Source organism: Phoenix dactylifera, chromosome 11 (assembly GCF_009389715.1).
Source record: "Phoenix dactylifera cultivar Barhee BC4 chromosome 11, palm_55x_up_171113_PBpolish2nd_filt_p, whole genome shotgun sequence".
Lineage (NCBI taxonomy): Eukaryota > Viridiplantae > Streptophyta > Magnoliopsida > Arecales > Arecaceae > Phoenix > Phoenix dactylifera.
In genome coordinates this window covers 3,066,800-3,082,611 of record NC_052402.1, presented here as the reverse complement: position 1 = coordinate 3,082,611, position 15,812 = coordinate 3,066,800, and the positions used below count along the sequence as shown (strand labels likewise).

The window sequence follows — 15,812 nt, the reverse complement described above, 5'->3', positions numbered from 1 at the left end:
ATCAAAGTTTTGGAGCATGAATCTCATTGTTTATGCGACTTTTGTTCACTCTCTTACATATTCAATCTATTAGCACTTAATTCAAAGGCTGCCAATTTTATTCAGGTGATCATCCGTCTTTGTATTCATCTAACCTATCTATTTTATCTTTTTTTGAGTTAAATGTATGTTAAAAGTTTTACTTGTAAGAACTTTCCATCTTTGATACATCTCATTGTATCTAATAAAAAGAGCGCATGTTGAGTAACGGATGTACCGATATAATAATAGAATGGCATTGCTACGAGATCTGAGACTGAGACGATGTATCTTGAGTGAAACTGTTGGTAAAAATATCTCTAGTTTCATATTCTAATTTCTATGCATTCCTCATGTCCGGCGAGCACCTTTTAAAAAAACTTTGAAATAATTGAACTCTAGACACAATAATCCACAGGAAACTAGGATTAGCATGGCTAAGGTGACCACGCATACAAGTGGAACTGGTAAAGATAATCCACCCTTAGAGTTTTCAGCCATGCCTACACCTTCCAAGCTTGATAATGACACTTAAAGAGCATCGGCTTGCATCTATGCCATGCCACGTCTTTTTTTTTTTTGAAAGAATCTAAACAATACAAAAACTCAATTTTGTTCCATTCCACTCATTAAATCAGAGGAATCCTTGATGTTACAGCGACATATTTAGGATTATCTTTGTCCAAAAGAAGAGTTCAGGTGGTCCAATAGTTACAAAACTTTCTGTCCACATACCACTAATCCCTGCTTTTTTCAGTGTCTATCATTGTTCTCAAGACAAAACAAACCGAAATAAATTTATCCTGGTTTCGACGTTAAGCTAATGTTACGGTGTCTATCCTGTTCTCGAGATAGGTTCACCATTGTATAGCATCAAGCACCTGATGAATCGCTATCTTAACCTGGGCTAGTTTACATAATGTTTATTGAACTTATAATAAATACACATGAACTACATTGCATGTAGTTCAAATGCACCAAAATTTGCAAAGGTGAGCCTACTTCGTGAATTGAGTTACAAGTCCAACAACTAGACCACAATTCTCGACGAACTTGTATCTTATAAGATGGGAATATGCTTGGACAATAAATTAATGAAGACGACTCAAAACCTTACCGATGCTACTACTAATTAATGAAAGCAAACTTATAAGCGGTACTGGAAGTTTCGCTTGAAAAAGGTTACCTTAGCATTACCTACATTACATGTGGCATATTATAACCTAAATAAGAAATATGTTAGCTGATTATCATCATCGCCCTCGTTATTGTCATTATCTACATAGGTATTCTTTTGAAAGACACATTAAGGACATTGATTCGACCTTCATCGGAATAGGAAGCTGAAAATCCAAACACCGAGTTGCTCCAAAATGCAAGTTAGAAAGGTAAGATCAGTTCAGCCCATTGGTTCAACCTCGTGATCTTACTGGTTACTTGAGTTTAAATCTTGTACATATTAGAGCTAGAGAGAGATGTATGTGTAGCTCATTGCCAATGTGTCTTTCTCTACATGATCAAGAAAGAGAGAGATCTTATATAAGGTGTGTCTGTGAGACATTTTTGTCTCCAAACAACATTTGCGTCACAAAACCCAGGTTGGCTGCAACACATTGATACCTATTACATGGAAACGGTTCTTCTAGAGATTAATAATAAAATCAATAATCTTTTTAACATATTCAAGTAAGTAATATATCACTGTCCAAAGAGAGATAAAGGACTTCATGCTGCTGCAAACCATATGAGCCATAGCAAGTACGAGTCAAGATGAGTTCATGGTGCTCTGCAAAGCTGTTATTTATTTATTTATTTATTTTTATTTTTATTTTTACCATGGCGATTCATACGTAACGGTTCTGAATGCGACTAATAAATCAGAAAACAGTAGCTTACTAAAAAATTTTAATAAAGTACATTGATTTTTTTATATAAAGTTTTTTGAGTGGTAGATAGTAAATAATGCATTTTAATCAGCTGCACTATTTCTATGCTCTCATAGCTTTGGAGTGGGACTTTGAGATGCAAAAGGAGTGCGGCGGAGGACGGGACCTCGGGAAATCCCGTCTAATCAGGAGTCGCATTCAGAGGCGGGAGCTTGTCGGAGCTTTATGGACTCGGTGGGGGAGGGGTGACTCGACACACCCCCACCCCCGTCCCCTCTCTATCTCCTTCGCTGCCGTCCTCAGCCCAGCCAGGCCCACGGGAATCTTTTGCTCGCTTCGTGGGCCTAGCGGACGGGAAACGACTGGATGAGCGGGTCCCACATCACCGGTAAGCTCAACAACCGAACACCATTGACGTATGGATTCCGTAGCATTTGATCCTGGGAATGCAGTTAAAACTCTGGCAGGATAGCAAGGGCATGTTTTGGATGAAAGGATTCATGAATCGGATCGGTGGATTTGATCCAGCAAAATCAAACGGCTGGGTTACCTATATATTTATAAGTGTTCATAAATACTTTTGGAATAGGCCGGTCTTTGTTTTTTCTTATAAAATTCTAACCGGCCTACTCAAAAATTATTTCTGAATACTTATAAATATAGACCTAACTCAATCTATAATCCTATAATATTGTTGGTTGTATTGGACGAGTCGTCGAATCTAAATAGATCCTAAAGGCTCGTTTGGTTCGCAGAAAAAAATTTCTCTCACCAAAATATTTTTCTTAAAAAGCTAATTCCTAAAAAATATGGTGCCTAAAAAAATAGTTTTGATATATTTAGTTGACCATGGAAAAAGTAATATACTTCAGAGTGGTTTATATTTGGTTTAGCATCTACTTTTCTTGAAAATGTTGTGTGAAATATCTATTATATGCTCAATAAAGAGAAAGATTTTATCTATATATTTTGATAGCTTAAATGGTAGTTTTCCAATATCTCTTGTGGGATTTTTTATAAAATATGAAAATTTTATTTTTCTGAGAATACTAGTTCTCATTTCTTTCATTTAAAAACTCCAACTAAATAAAAAAAAATTCTTATTATTTTTTGACCAATGACACTTTCTCCTTTCGCTTTCCCGCGAACTTCGCGGGTCCTAAGATTATTAATAAATCCGATGGCCCATCTTGGCAATTTAACATTGTTTATGGGTGCATATGTAGAGCTTGTGATAACCTAAGGTTGCCACTGACAAATCTAGTTCGAGAGTGCAAAGATTGGGAAGAACTCGGTGTGGTGGATCAAGAGAATAGAGGACATTCTTGGACCCTAGGTTATTTCTATCAAGGATCTAGGATTTAAGGGCCCAACTATTGTCTATGTATTAATGCATTGTAATCCCTTAGTTGATCATGGATTTTATTATTTTCCTTTTGGTTAAACACTAAAATATATTAAATAAATTTTGAAAATCAATCAAAGTAAATAGGAAATAAAAAATATGAAATGAAAAGATTAGAGAAAATAGCCTACCTCATTAAAATGCCAGTAATATAAAATAATAATATAAAAAAATCGACGATTAAAAATTTACAAACTATAAACAAAAACAAGACAAAACTATGAAATATAAATAAAAAATAAAAAAAACATACTTAAAAATGCTAGATGTAAATAAATAGTAAGTGCAAAAATAAAAGCGGCAAATAAAATAAATATTATAATGGAATTATAAATTATAATAATTAAACGAAATAACATAAATAATTATATAAAAATTATACTAGTAGATAAAAAATGAAATAATAAAGTAATGAAAAGGAATTGAACATCATAGGTCAATGGGTTAAAAAAAGTAATATAAAACTGCTTCTACTTTTAATATAAAAATAACTATACTAGATATTATAATTAAACTGTTATTTCTTTTCCATGTATCTCTATGTGCATGTTGAGAATGTTGGAATAGGAATTCTGATTCCAATTCGTTGCTTTTTATTTCTATTCCGCTCTGATTTCTATTCGGATTCCCCCTTTGTTTCCACAAACCTAACACAGCACAAGAGCAATGATTATAAGTATATAATATCACTCTCGACATGACTCAATTGATGACCGAGGCTTGGATATGCACCAACTTCGAGGTTTTTTATTAGCTTTTTCATTCTGAGGAAGCAACCACGAGGAATATTTTGATGGCCCCATGAAATTCTTGCTAGCTGCTGCAGGAGGTACTTGTATATAATAGTTACGAGTAACGCTTTTCTAATTTCTTTTCGTTTTTTTTTAAAAGAACTAGATATGGCAGAAATTTTAGGGTGACAAAGGGATCCAAATCTAGCTCCTTAATACCAACCTCAAAGACTTTATCAACTGTACTAATTGGTAGCCCTAGCTGCAACAACAATTTCAAATTTTAATCTTTGCATTAAAAACATATGGAATGACCTGTAGAAACATGAATTTATTATGTATTATATGGACTGCTTGATCCATTTAACTTTATTATTTTTACAATAATTATATCCATGATAATTCATATAAATACATATTTATGCTACCATCCTAGACTGCTGATATAAATATGAAAATATCTAATGCTGTAATCCTTCCTCTTCTATTGTTTTCGGATACAACTCTTATGGTAATTTATAACTATTTATGAGGTGAGGTTGTATTGGTATCTATATTAATGAAAGTTATGGCAAGAGTTATTGGTTTTTTATTGGTTTAGACTAATATTGATATCATTGATATCAAATGAACCCATGTCTACAATTCCTTGGTTATAATTGTTAGGTAAGCTAACTTTGCCTCTCTTTTATTGCTTCTCCATAGATGTACACAATTTATCTCTACCAAACTCAGAAGATTGTCGCATATCTTTGCTTTTAACTTGGATCGTGTCATTCGAAGCATTCACTTCGACTCAACTCTCTATTAAAGTAAATGTATGATAAAATCTGTACTATGTCAATATCTTCTTTTTTTTTTTTTGCCTATGATATCCTTGCTGCATGGTAGACTTAATATAGTCAAACATGCACCACCCATTTCAATAAGTTAAAGCATGATTAAACGATCATCTATTCAAAAAAAACAAATAATGCGTCAAACTCCTTATCAATTAAAGTTTTTGCCTCATTGGTGTTCTAACTGTCATCTACCATCACATGAATATCACGAACACTAATTATGCAATATCTCATGAGAAACATGTCTAAAAGCTCGAACCTATCACCCGACCACTCACTTCCTATCTCTAACCTAAATTTTATCCCAAAACAAGCTCGCAGATAATATTTCCACACCCCCACATCAAGCGCTAACATATCCAAAGTTCACACCCATCCCCATGTTCCCTCACCTCAGAGAGGCATGCAAACAGCGAGAGACTAATGAATGCAGGTTGAATAAAAAGGCCAATAGCATCGTATTATGGAAAGCTTTTTTAGCTTTATCTGGATATTTTGGGATGCTGTAATGACTGATACTAGTGGTTACGTATATTTTAGGGCTCGTTTGGTTCGCAGGAAGTATTTTTCTTCCTAGGAACATGATTCCTGGGAAACAAATTCCTAGGAAGAGAATGTCTAGGAAAGTACTTTTGGCATGTTTGGTTGACCATGGGAAAGTGACAAATTTCCAAGGTGCTTATGTTTGGTTGGCCATCCACTTTCCTAGGAAAGTTATATATAATTCCTATTATGTCCTTAATAAAAATTAGGTTTTTAATGCCTCTTTAATGCTTCTTTAATGCTGAAAGGACTTTTTGGGAAAAGTAAAAATGGAGTGATTCCCGCCTCATGGGAAAGTTACTTTTCCATGTTTCTCATGGAAAAGACTTTCCATGAAATGTGGGAATCACATTTCCATGGGAATACAACTTTCCCTTCTCTCTTCTTTGAAAACTCTAACCAAATAAGAGGCATATCATTACTTTCCCATTGACCACACTTTTCCCCTTTCTTTTCCCGCGAACCAAACGAGCCCTTAGAAGTTTGTAAATATAACCGTTGCAATGATAAAAAGGCAAACGTTAAATTGGGTCGAATGCGTTCCTCTCGCACGCGGAGGCAGCACAGGTGGAATAAGCCAACGGACCAGATGTCCTAGGTGGAAATGTTGACGGTCGATCCATGCACGGACATAGAAAATTTAAGCGGCCGTCCGTACAAAAAAATCCTCAGCAACGTAACTCGCAGCATTCCACCACCCTCGCTTTCTGCTAAATTCCCACCGCCTGCCCGCCCTGCCCGCATTTTCCGCTCTCGCCTCACTTGCTCTGCCCGTCCTGCCCGTCGCTTTTCTCCTCTCTCTGTTCCCGTTCCACACACTTCTTCCCTACCCTCTTCTCTCCTCCGAGCATTGGTCTCTCCGGTTCCCTCCCTCCCCCCCCGTCAAATGCTCACGGACGCCGTTACGTAGGGCAGCTGCCTGCCCCCTGCTCGCCTCGCCTGAGCCCCCCCGGGCAGTCCTTCGGGCAGGAGACCGAGTCCGGTTCTCCTCCGCCGCCACCTCCGTCTCCAGCGAGTTTCAAAGTTCCCTCCGCGAGGTAGCCTCCGGTTTCGGAATACCGACGAGAAATCTCGAGCTCCGTGGTCGCTCTCGATCTCGGTATCATTCCACTCGTTCGATTCTCTTTCTTCGATTAGGGTTTCGAGCTCTGGATTAGTGGGATCTTAGTTTACTGTTGCACTTTTGGTGCATATTTGTTGAAAGGGTTTTGGAGGAGAGTTTTAGGGCCGATTTCGGTATAGGAATCTTTCTGGGAGACAGGGGTTCGGCTTTCCTAGCTGGGATTTTGATTTCGAGCTGGTATGAGATCTTGAGGGATGGGCTGGGTCCCAGGAGTTTAAATTGGAGGGATGGGGCAGCGTTGGAAGGGAAGGGGAAGGGGAGTAAGAAGAAGAAGAGCAAGGCAAGGGAGGAGGAGACTGGATGTTGGGTTAAGTGCAGATTGATGCGGGCTTGCATCTCGTCAAGATCCAAAGTGGATACATCCATCAGTAATGCCAGCACTCATTGCGGTAATCTGCTCGCTCGCCGCCGTTTCTCTCTTCAATTTGTCTTGCATGATATTCTAGTGTCTTGCTATGATTGCTGCTTGTTAGTATTTCTGCTTCTTTTCTATTTTTAGATTCGTTTTTTTGTCGTTTCAATCATGAATTCTATGATTATATGTGAACAATTTGAAAGATCCGTGCTTTATCCTCGAGGTGGGCCGGTTACTACTGTTTGATTCTTAGATTAGTTGTCTTTTGGTTTTAATTGAACTTAATATGTGAAATTCTTGTTGACAGAACCTGGGAGATTTGGTATCTTTTGATTTTAATCGTTCTAAGCACAGTTGGTGAAAAGGCAAACAGATTTTACGCTGCTATGTCATTTTTGTGCTGATTTACTCTTGCTCTGTTCGAGTTTTTGAAGTAATAACATGCATTGTAAATTGAAGATCAGTAAGAAGTTGCTTGGTTGATGTTAACTGAAAATTGGCAAGTGGGGGGTTGAACTGAAAGTAGGGAAAACTAGCTTGTTTGGAGAGCTGAAGCGATTATGGGAGTAAATAGTTCGACGGGTGTTGGGAGGGTATCAAGATTCATAACATGCCTTCTCCTCTGCAATAATGCTAAGACGTATTACATTTTCTTCGTGGTGGTCAAGCATATCGTTATTGTGCTGTTCTATTTTATGGTATGAATTAGTTGTCTTTGATAACTTAAAAATTTAGCTTGAAAGTTTCTACAACAGATTAACTTAGGTTATAATCGAACCAAGGAGAGAAGAATTCCTTGAACCCCTGAATTCAAAAGAAAAAGAAAATAAGGGACTTTTGGAGGCAGGGTTTTTTGGTCTTTATGAAGTAAAATTGATAAAATCTGCTATATACTAGTGAGGTCACTTACAAAATCTTAGTCAAATTGCTCTTCTAGTTGGAAGAAATCATAGTTTCCTACAATAGCCATGCCTGATAAAAACTATGAAACTAAATTTTTTTGGAGTAGATCTTGAATTCTGTATCACTTTGTCTCATCTCATCTCTCATTTATTTCGAATTGTGAGTTTTTTTTGGTTAAAATTTTTCATAAAAAAATTTACTTTGATCGCAATTGGAGCCAAAAATTATTGTATTGCCTTAATTGTTGTATGCGTTGAAACTATGATGGATGTAGCATCATAAATCTTGACAGTTACCTATTTTTTAAAAAAGGAACTTCTCAATTCGACATTTTATGGGGAAGTTATGGATCAGAGTTTGATGTTAATTTGGCTTCCAATGTGTGGATCTTGGTTCTGGATCTGTTCAAACCTGCCAACCATGCTAGTAGATCCACAATAGGATTAGTGATCCTCTGTCAAGGCCCCTTTTGGGGAGTTGTTCTTGCTAATTAAATGGAGATGGAACTCTTGCTTCTCCATTATGAACTAAACTACCGGCCTCGCAGGAAGTTGACCATTCCGGTTGATCCAAAAGACTCAATCCTTCAACCACATTGTTTCTGTGACTTCCTCTCAACAATGCATTTTCGGCAAGTGGCTTTCTCTCTACTTGTAGGTCATCCAAGCTGGTAGCATTGTTTCTAATTTTGGTCTTCATCACATGCAAGGCTTAATAATTTTAGGTTCTCAGCATTGATATCTGAGTAATTTCCATGCAAGGTAGTAAGTCAAGCTAAAAGGCATTCTAGCCAATCTTCTTCTGAATTTTGAAGGGACCATGTTGGATTGCTTTCAACTTGTTTCTTTTTCCCTTTAATCCTCTTTCCCTGGGTGAAGCTTGACGAGCTCCCATCTTGGAAGTTGTACTTCGGTCGATGCTTATTATTCCGATCATTGTATCTTTGTGACCTGTGTAGTTGAGCTTCAACTCTTGAACACCTTTTTGATGTCTCCAGAAATCATCAAGCTCGTGCCTAGTCTCATTCTCTTTGCGTTATTTTTGGCTTAACATTAATTGGGAACTATAGATCAAAGGGCTTTGTGGTGACAGGCCAATTAGACCTTGAATGGCGACTTTTGGGTGGAACGTGGATAGCTCTATTTTAGAATACATTATGTGTAAAAAAATGGTTGCAGTATTTTATTAAATCATAGTTTAAAATGTCCACGCATCTGATTGGCATAAAAACTTGTAAGAAGTCTTCCATTTCTGTATTTGCTTTTTTTTTTTTACAATTGTTTATTTAAAAGCGTTACTGGATAAACTCAATTTGATTCATCAGTTACCAACCAGTACCATTAATTACCTGTATTTACCATGATATGTACAACATAATGGTAGTATTTTATAAACCTTTGCTCTTTGGAATACTCATCTTCATAAGCATGTCTCTAGAAGGATCTTGATGGCAAGCATATTTTGATGGATCATTTTTATCAACACATCAAATTTAGAATGATTTCTCATAGCATAGAGGCTGTGTTTTTCCCTCTCTTTAAAAATGAACATTTAAACTACATGTGAAACCACGAGTGAAGAGAAATCGAGCATTAGAACAAAGGTAAAAAGGTCGTTGTTTCCTTATAATTGCTCTATCACATGTTGGGTATTATGTCCAAATGTCCAAATAAAGCTGTTATGCGTTGTGTGTGATGGAGTTGAAGAGTTGGATGCTTGGTACTCCAGTTGGCAACTGCGCCAAATGTCAAGGTCTTTTGTTATACTCATCCAGCTCGATTAACTCATCTCTTAGGCACAATAGTAGCTTTTTCTTCAATATTTTCATGGCATGCATGCTTAACTTCTCCGAGTTCTGTCAAGTTGGAGGTTATTCTGCTTTAGCCTTTCAATGTCTTCTACAGCCGGTTAATCGCTGCTATTGTGCATGGACCAGTAGAAAGTAAATCCACAAATGATGGTAGCAGGACCAACCAGCTGCACCAGTGGTCTCTGGTTCCACAACCACAAGTACTGCTGGAAGTAATTCGTCCACTACTAAAGTAGGCGAGGAATTAAAACTTGCATCTCAGTTGCGAAGTTCACTTTCCATGAGCTTAAGTCTGCCACAAGAAACTTTAGACCGGAGAGCCTTCTGGGAGAGGGGGGCTTTGGTTGTGTCTTCAAGGATGGATCGAGGAGAATGGAACTGCTCCTGTGAAACCTGGTACAGGGTTAACTGTTGCTGTCAAAACACTCAACCACGATGGACTTCAAGGGCATAAAGAGTGGCTGGTATGATGTCTTCTGACTCCAATCTTGAGTTCTTCATTAATGAATAACTAGTATTTATCCCTTTCAAAGTTCCCACTCACCATGTATGATTTTAATGTTTTTGCAGGCGGAAGTTAATTATCTTGGTGACCTTCAACACCCAAATTTAGTGAAGTTGATTGGTTACTGTATTGAAGATGATCAACGATTGCTGGTGTATGAGTTTATGCCTCGAGGAAGTCTTGAAAACCATCTTTTCAGAAGTATGTAACTGCCCAATTTCACTCTGTTTGATATTGTTTCTAGTAGGTACCTTGTCAGTTACCAATGAAAAGCCACGCCAAAAAATTCAGTATAGGCTAACTTGCCTAGCTACAAGTCTCCGGAGTTCAATTGCTGTATTATTTTTTGAATTTTATATGTTTCCCTGAAGAAATGCTATTTTCTTTTCCTTAAAAGTGTGCAATAGAAATTGCACATTAGGGTTGAAGCATACTTTGGTTACTTTTAGTGTTACTCTGTAGTCTGTATCAAGGTTTGCTAGTTATATTTGTGTAGTTTGTTTAAGAACACTGGTGCTGGTTTATGATATTGGAACCAGCTAAACTTATTCAGTTACTGGTGTCATATAATTTTCAACTTTAGTGTTATGGCTTGACCAGAAGTAAATATGATTATAGCATGTACGCCCATGATTGCAAAATTGATGCTAATATGCAGTCTCTAGTATCCAGATTTTTTATGTTTATTTTAGCTCAGCATCAGCAGTTTGCTAAGTCCAGTGTTTAGGATTTTGATGTTGTAAGTACAAGAGAACTAAAAATTCCATTATAATATAGTGCCACACTCATTTCTTTGTCAGTGGAATAACACAGGCACAGAGATGATGGCCACGCAAACTCAAAACACAAATCTGTTTAAGTTCTTCTGCATTGCCAGCTTTGCATCCTTTTCCTTCATTGTAACCAGATAAAACAGCATCCCTCATAAGATGGATACCATCTTGCAACCCGTTGAAACAATTGACTATTCGTCTTCATGAACATTATTAGGTTCCATCATATGTTCGCTTCTTATTCCTTGTTGTGAAGCCGCAAGTTCGTTATGACGAACCAGAGAGTGTGTCCATTCCTTACGCCAAAGGTATTCATTCTATGCTGCTATCCTATCACAAAGTTCGTTATAACAGAGAGCAAGTTGAGTTCTACCTTGACATCTCCACAAGGCTCCTTTGAAGGCCTTATCCCTTTTTTTTTGTCTTGTTAATAATTATAATAAACCATTGCTTATGCCATGAATTTATCATTCACTTCATTTATCATTTACTGCTCAGTCAGGCTTATGGTACTCCTCGATGGCCTTTATTTGCACTATCAGTCTTAGGATTATATCTTTTTTTTTTGGTTGTTGCAGTTGAAATGATGAGTGAACTATTGCCTTTTGTCAATATCTAATCTCTGCTATCAACCATGCTTTGTGCGATAGGGTCCCTGCCTCTCTCATGGCCCATACGAATGAGGATTGCCCTGGGTGCTGCAAGGGGCCTTGCCTTTCTCCATGAGGAAGCAGAAAGACCAGTGATATATCGTGATTTCAAAACATCCAACATTCTATTAGATGCGGTGTGTAACAAGTTCATATATGTCTCTCTTTTATCTATTTATATGACTATTTCTGAAAATGTGCCCTTCCAGGATTATAATGCAAAGCTCTCAGACTTTGGGCTTGCTAAGGATGGTCCCGAGGGGGATAAAACTCATGTCTCAACGCGAGTGATGGGAACATATGGATATGCAGCTCCAGAATATGTAATGACAGGTGAATCATTGAATTGTTACTGGCATTTGTTAATATCACTCTGAACTTGATGTTGGTTGCTCTTTTTTTTTCTTTAAGCTGTACTTGTTGATGTATGGAAAAGATCCAAGCAGGGTGATAGATATGTGTTGCCATAAAATATTCTATTATGCTTGATTTGCTCTTGCCTGTATTTCTTTTTGGGTTTTCTTGAGTCTTCTGACTCTGTGTGCTTTCAATGTACTTGCTTTGGTCGCATGCTTTGGTAAAGCATGATTTTCTTTGTATTCAATTTACCAAGTGATACCACATTGATTGCCTACAGGTTTCATTTAATGGACCAAAAGGAAAAAAATGTAAATCTACCATAAGTAAGATTCATTTCGTCATAGGATATCAGCTAATAGCAGATTGATGTTGATGCCATTTAATTTACCAAGTGTATTCCACATTGATCGCCTCCATGATTCATTTAATGCGCTAAAAAGAGTGGATTTGATGCAAGATTCATTTAATTTACCTAAGTGCATCCCACATTGATCACCGCCATGATTCATTTAATGCACCAAAAAGTAAACCTACCATAAGTAAGATTCAATTCTTCGTAGAATATCAGAAAATAGCAGACTGAATTATATATTCATGTCGATGCATGCATCAGCATGTTAGATTTTATGTTTGCCTATCTCCCATCCTTCATTATGTTGGGCAGTATTTCATTATCTGTAAAATCGAGAGGAATCATTTGAATATTCATTTGTCTTATGTTACTTAAAAAGCAACTTCACAATTTCAGCTGAACTTTATGGAAATTAAAGCGGTAATGTCAGCAGGCAAACTTGTAACTTACATGATGAAGTGCTTAACTAATCCATGTCTGTCCAGTATCTTGTCAGATACATGGTTTCCTTTTTTCTATTTGGGACATGGTAGTTGTTCTGGAGAGAAATATGCCATGTGAAAGGGATGATATATTTTTCAGTCGTCAGACTTTCACTTGCATTCCACTTTCCTGGATCTCCTTATTTCTATGTATTCAAGATGCTTCTAGTGGTTTTGCTAAACTGAAAAATTCCAGCAACTTTCATTAGTAATGTGCTGATGGTGTTATTAAATTTCACATGATAGATTCAAAATATTTAGGTCAAAATTGTTTTTGCAGGTGAAATATTAATAATGAAAGAAAAATACTGACTTGGCTATATAGCTTGGATGTGGCAATAGTAGTTGGTAAGGCATTGGTATTGGAATGGAGTTGCTGCAGACTATGAGGTAGATGGTGGTTGGAAACTTAATACTGATTAAGTTGTATCTTTGTACCTTTTACGATTGAGCGGCTCTTAATCGGAGTCAGTTCATGTTAGTAAGATGTGATAAATACTATTTTGAGTGGGATGGTTTGGTGAAGACCAACTTTGATCTGATCGATGAGTGTGATCTCAAATTTGGAGGTGCTGTAGATGATCTCTTCTTGGAAAGATGAACATAAGCATTATAAGGGATTCAACATTTCAAAGCTTTAGTGAGGTATTAAAGGGACACTGGCCAAGAAAACTTTATAGGACCTCAGAAAATGGAGAAAAATTGGTAGGGTAGGCCATGCCATCTCTAATTTGATTTCTTTAATATGATGCTATGAATTAGTTTCCAGGGTCTTTTCTACTTGGGTAGTGGGAAGCTGTAATTTGTCATGTCTCCTATGTTCAGCCACATGTTGGTAGATAGACATATTGCATGTTTGCAGTTTGCTCTTTGCCATGGCTATGGTTATCGTGGAGCTCACACTGATCCTGTTGTTCTATTATTTAGCATTTGCAGTTTGCTTTCTGATTTTGTCAACTTACGCATGTCTGATATTATCTTTCCAGGGCATCTGACATCGAAGAGTGACGTCTATAGTTTTGGGGTTGTGCTACTTGAAATGATGACAGGGCGAAGGTCATGGACAAAACCGACCAAATGGCGAGCACACCTGGTGGAGTGGGCAGCCCCATCTAGGAGGAGACGTGCTTCTCAGACTTGTAGATCCTCGCCTGGATGGCAACTTCTCAGTCAAAGGTGCCCAAAAGCTGCCCAGCTGGCACTGCATGCCTCAGTCGTGCGATCCGAAGGCAGGCCTTTAATGAGCGAAGTAGTTGAAGTGCTCAAACCATTGATCAACCTTAAGACATGGCGAGCTCTCGTATCTTTTCAGTAATGCAAGCAGAACGTGCTGCATCCAAACCAACAATCAAACTGCGAGGCATGTTTTAAAACTACAGGCATCGTTTCCGAGGATGGACAGCAGCCTGTGAGGAGCCTCTCTAATGGTTCACTCCTCTCCATACCACAATCACCAAAGCCCAACGGCAAACACCATGAGCAATGTTTTCGGTGACTTCGAGAAAGTACAAATATTGAATGGTGAAAGTATGCTGGACTGTGGTGTTTAAATTTGTTGCATATCGGTGATCAAGTCTGATGGACTCCTTGGATAAAAGGTTGATGGAGGTGTGAGGGATTGGTGTCAGCCTTTGTTGGTTATAAGTTACCTGAAAAGAGTAACTATGAAGAATATTTATAATTTGATGCTTCCATTGTCTTTTCTCTGTTCTAGTATTGTCAGTTGCTTGATATGGTCAGTTGATGCGAAGAAGGTTTTACAAGGGTTATCATGGGGAAAGCATGGGAAAACTTCTCCTAGTTTCCTCTTTTCGTTTCTTTTCTTTCTCTTCCTTTTCAAGAAAGCGTTGCTTGTAATATATATCAAGCTTGAAGTGATAGAGCAACAGTTTGCATTAATGCTAAACCAACTAGTCATGAGCACAATGATGGAAGATATGATCACTTGGTAGTTGGTCTTAATTGTGTGCTCAGGTTGGTAGTGAAATAAATAGCATAGCATGTGGGGGCGTTGGCCTTTCTAATGCATCAGAACTGCTCCATCCATTACGATCTTGCTGCGGCATATCTAGTTCAGATTATTTTTGTGCAAGGATGGTACCAGAAAAGATGCAGGTAACTCTCCTGTCTGCTGGCAAACTAAATCAGAGTCCCATATCGATTCAAGCATTCATTGAAGGATATAAATCTCATTTGGAAGAAAGTGATAAGTGAGAAGGAGGTCGCCAATTGGCCTTTCAGATTTCCTTTTCCTTCTATCAAAAATATTCATTGAAGGATATGATCTCTTCTGGAATATTAAAAAGCAGCTGCCTTTTGGTTTTAGCTAAGCAGTCTAATCCAGCCTGTGACTTAAATTGCAAGCAGGCTTGGAAACATTGGATGTCTTTGAATGCTCGGGTTAAGAACTAATTGGCCCTCAGAGTGTGCTGGGTTGGGGATGGTTAGCTTAAGGTCTTCTCCAGATTAAAGTAAGAGTAAATTACACAGACCCCTCGAGGCTGGATTAAAGAACTATCTGCCTCGGAGTTTGCTGGGATGGGGGTAGTTAAGCTAATGCAGTCATCACTCGCTAACCTATTTAAATCTCAAAATATTTTAGCTAATTTTGGACAAGGTTAAAAAGACTAAAGTATCCCAAATAGGCTAATTAACCTTAAGTCTTTTTAGACTAACCCTTTTTTTAATCTTATTCCAAATCAACTAAGATATTTTAAGACTCAAAGAGGTTGAGACCGACGACTTTGACATGGTCCGTTAGCTTATTTAAAGAAAGATAGCCGTGTGGGATTGTGTTATGCACATAGCAAGTTAGGTGGTGGAATGTATATTTTCCAATGTTGGTTGGGAATCTTTAATTACCCCAAACCTCGGTGGGGTCAGTGTAATTTACTCTAAAATAAATAGATCGAATGGCTTGAATGACAGTTTGTAGGTCCGCAAGAGGCATGGTTCCCAAAATAGATAAGTTGAAGGCTTTAGATGGGAGGCACAGATGGTAGATTGTAAGGCATCTAGTTTATATATTGTGATGAGGATAGATGAAGTAACAAACCTTGGATCAGAGAGCCTAG

At 37.7% G+C, this 15,812-nt stretch overlaps 1 pseudogene; it reads left to right on the top strand.

Moving 5' to 3' along the window:
* Positions 1-965: 965 nt before the first annotated feature.
* Positions 966-14,634, top strand: LOC120112501 (annotated as a pseudogene).
* The last annotated feature ends 1,178 nt before the right edge of the window (positions 14,635-15,812 follow it).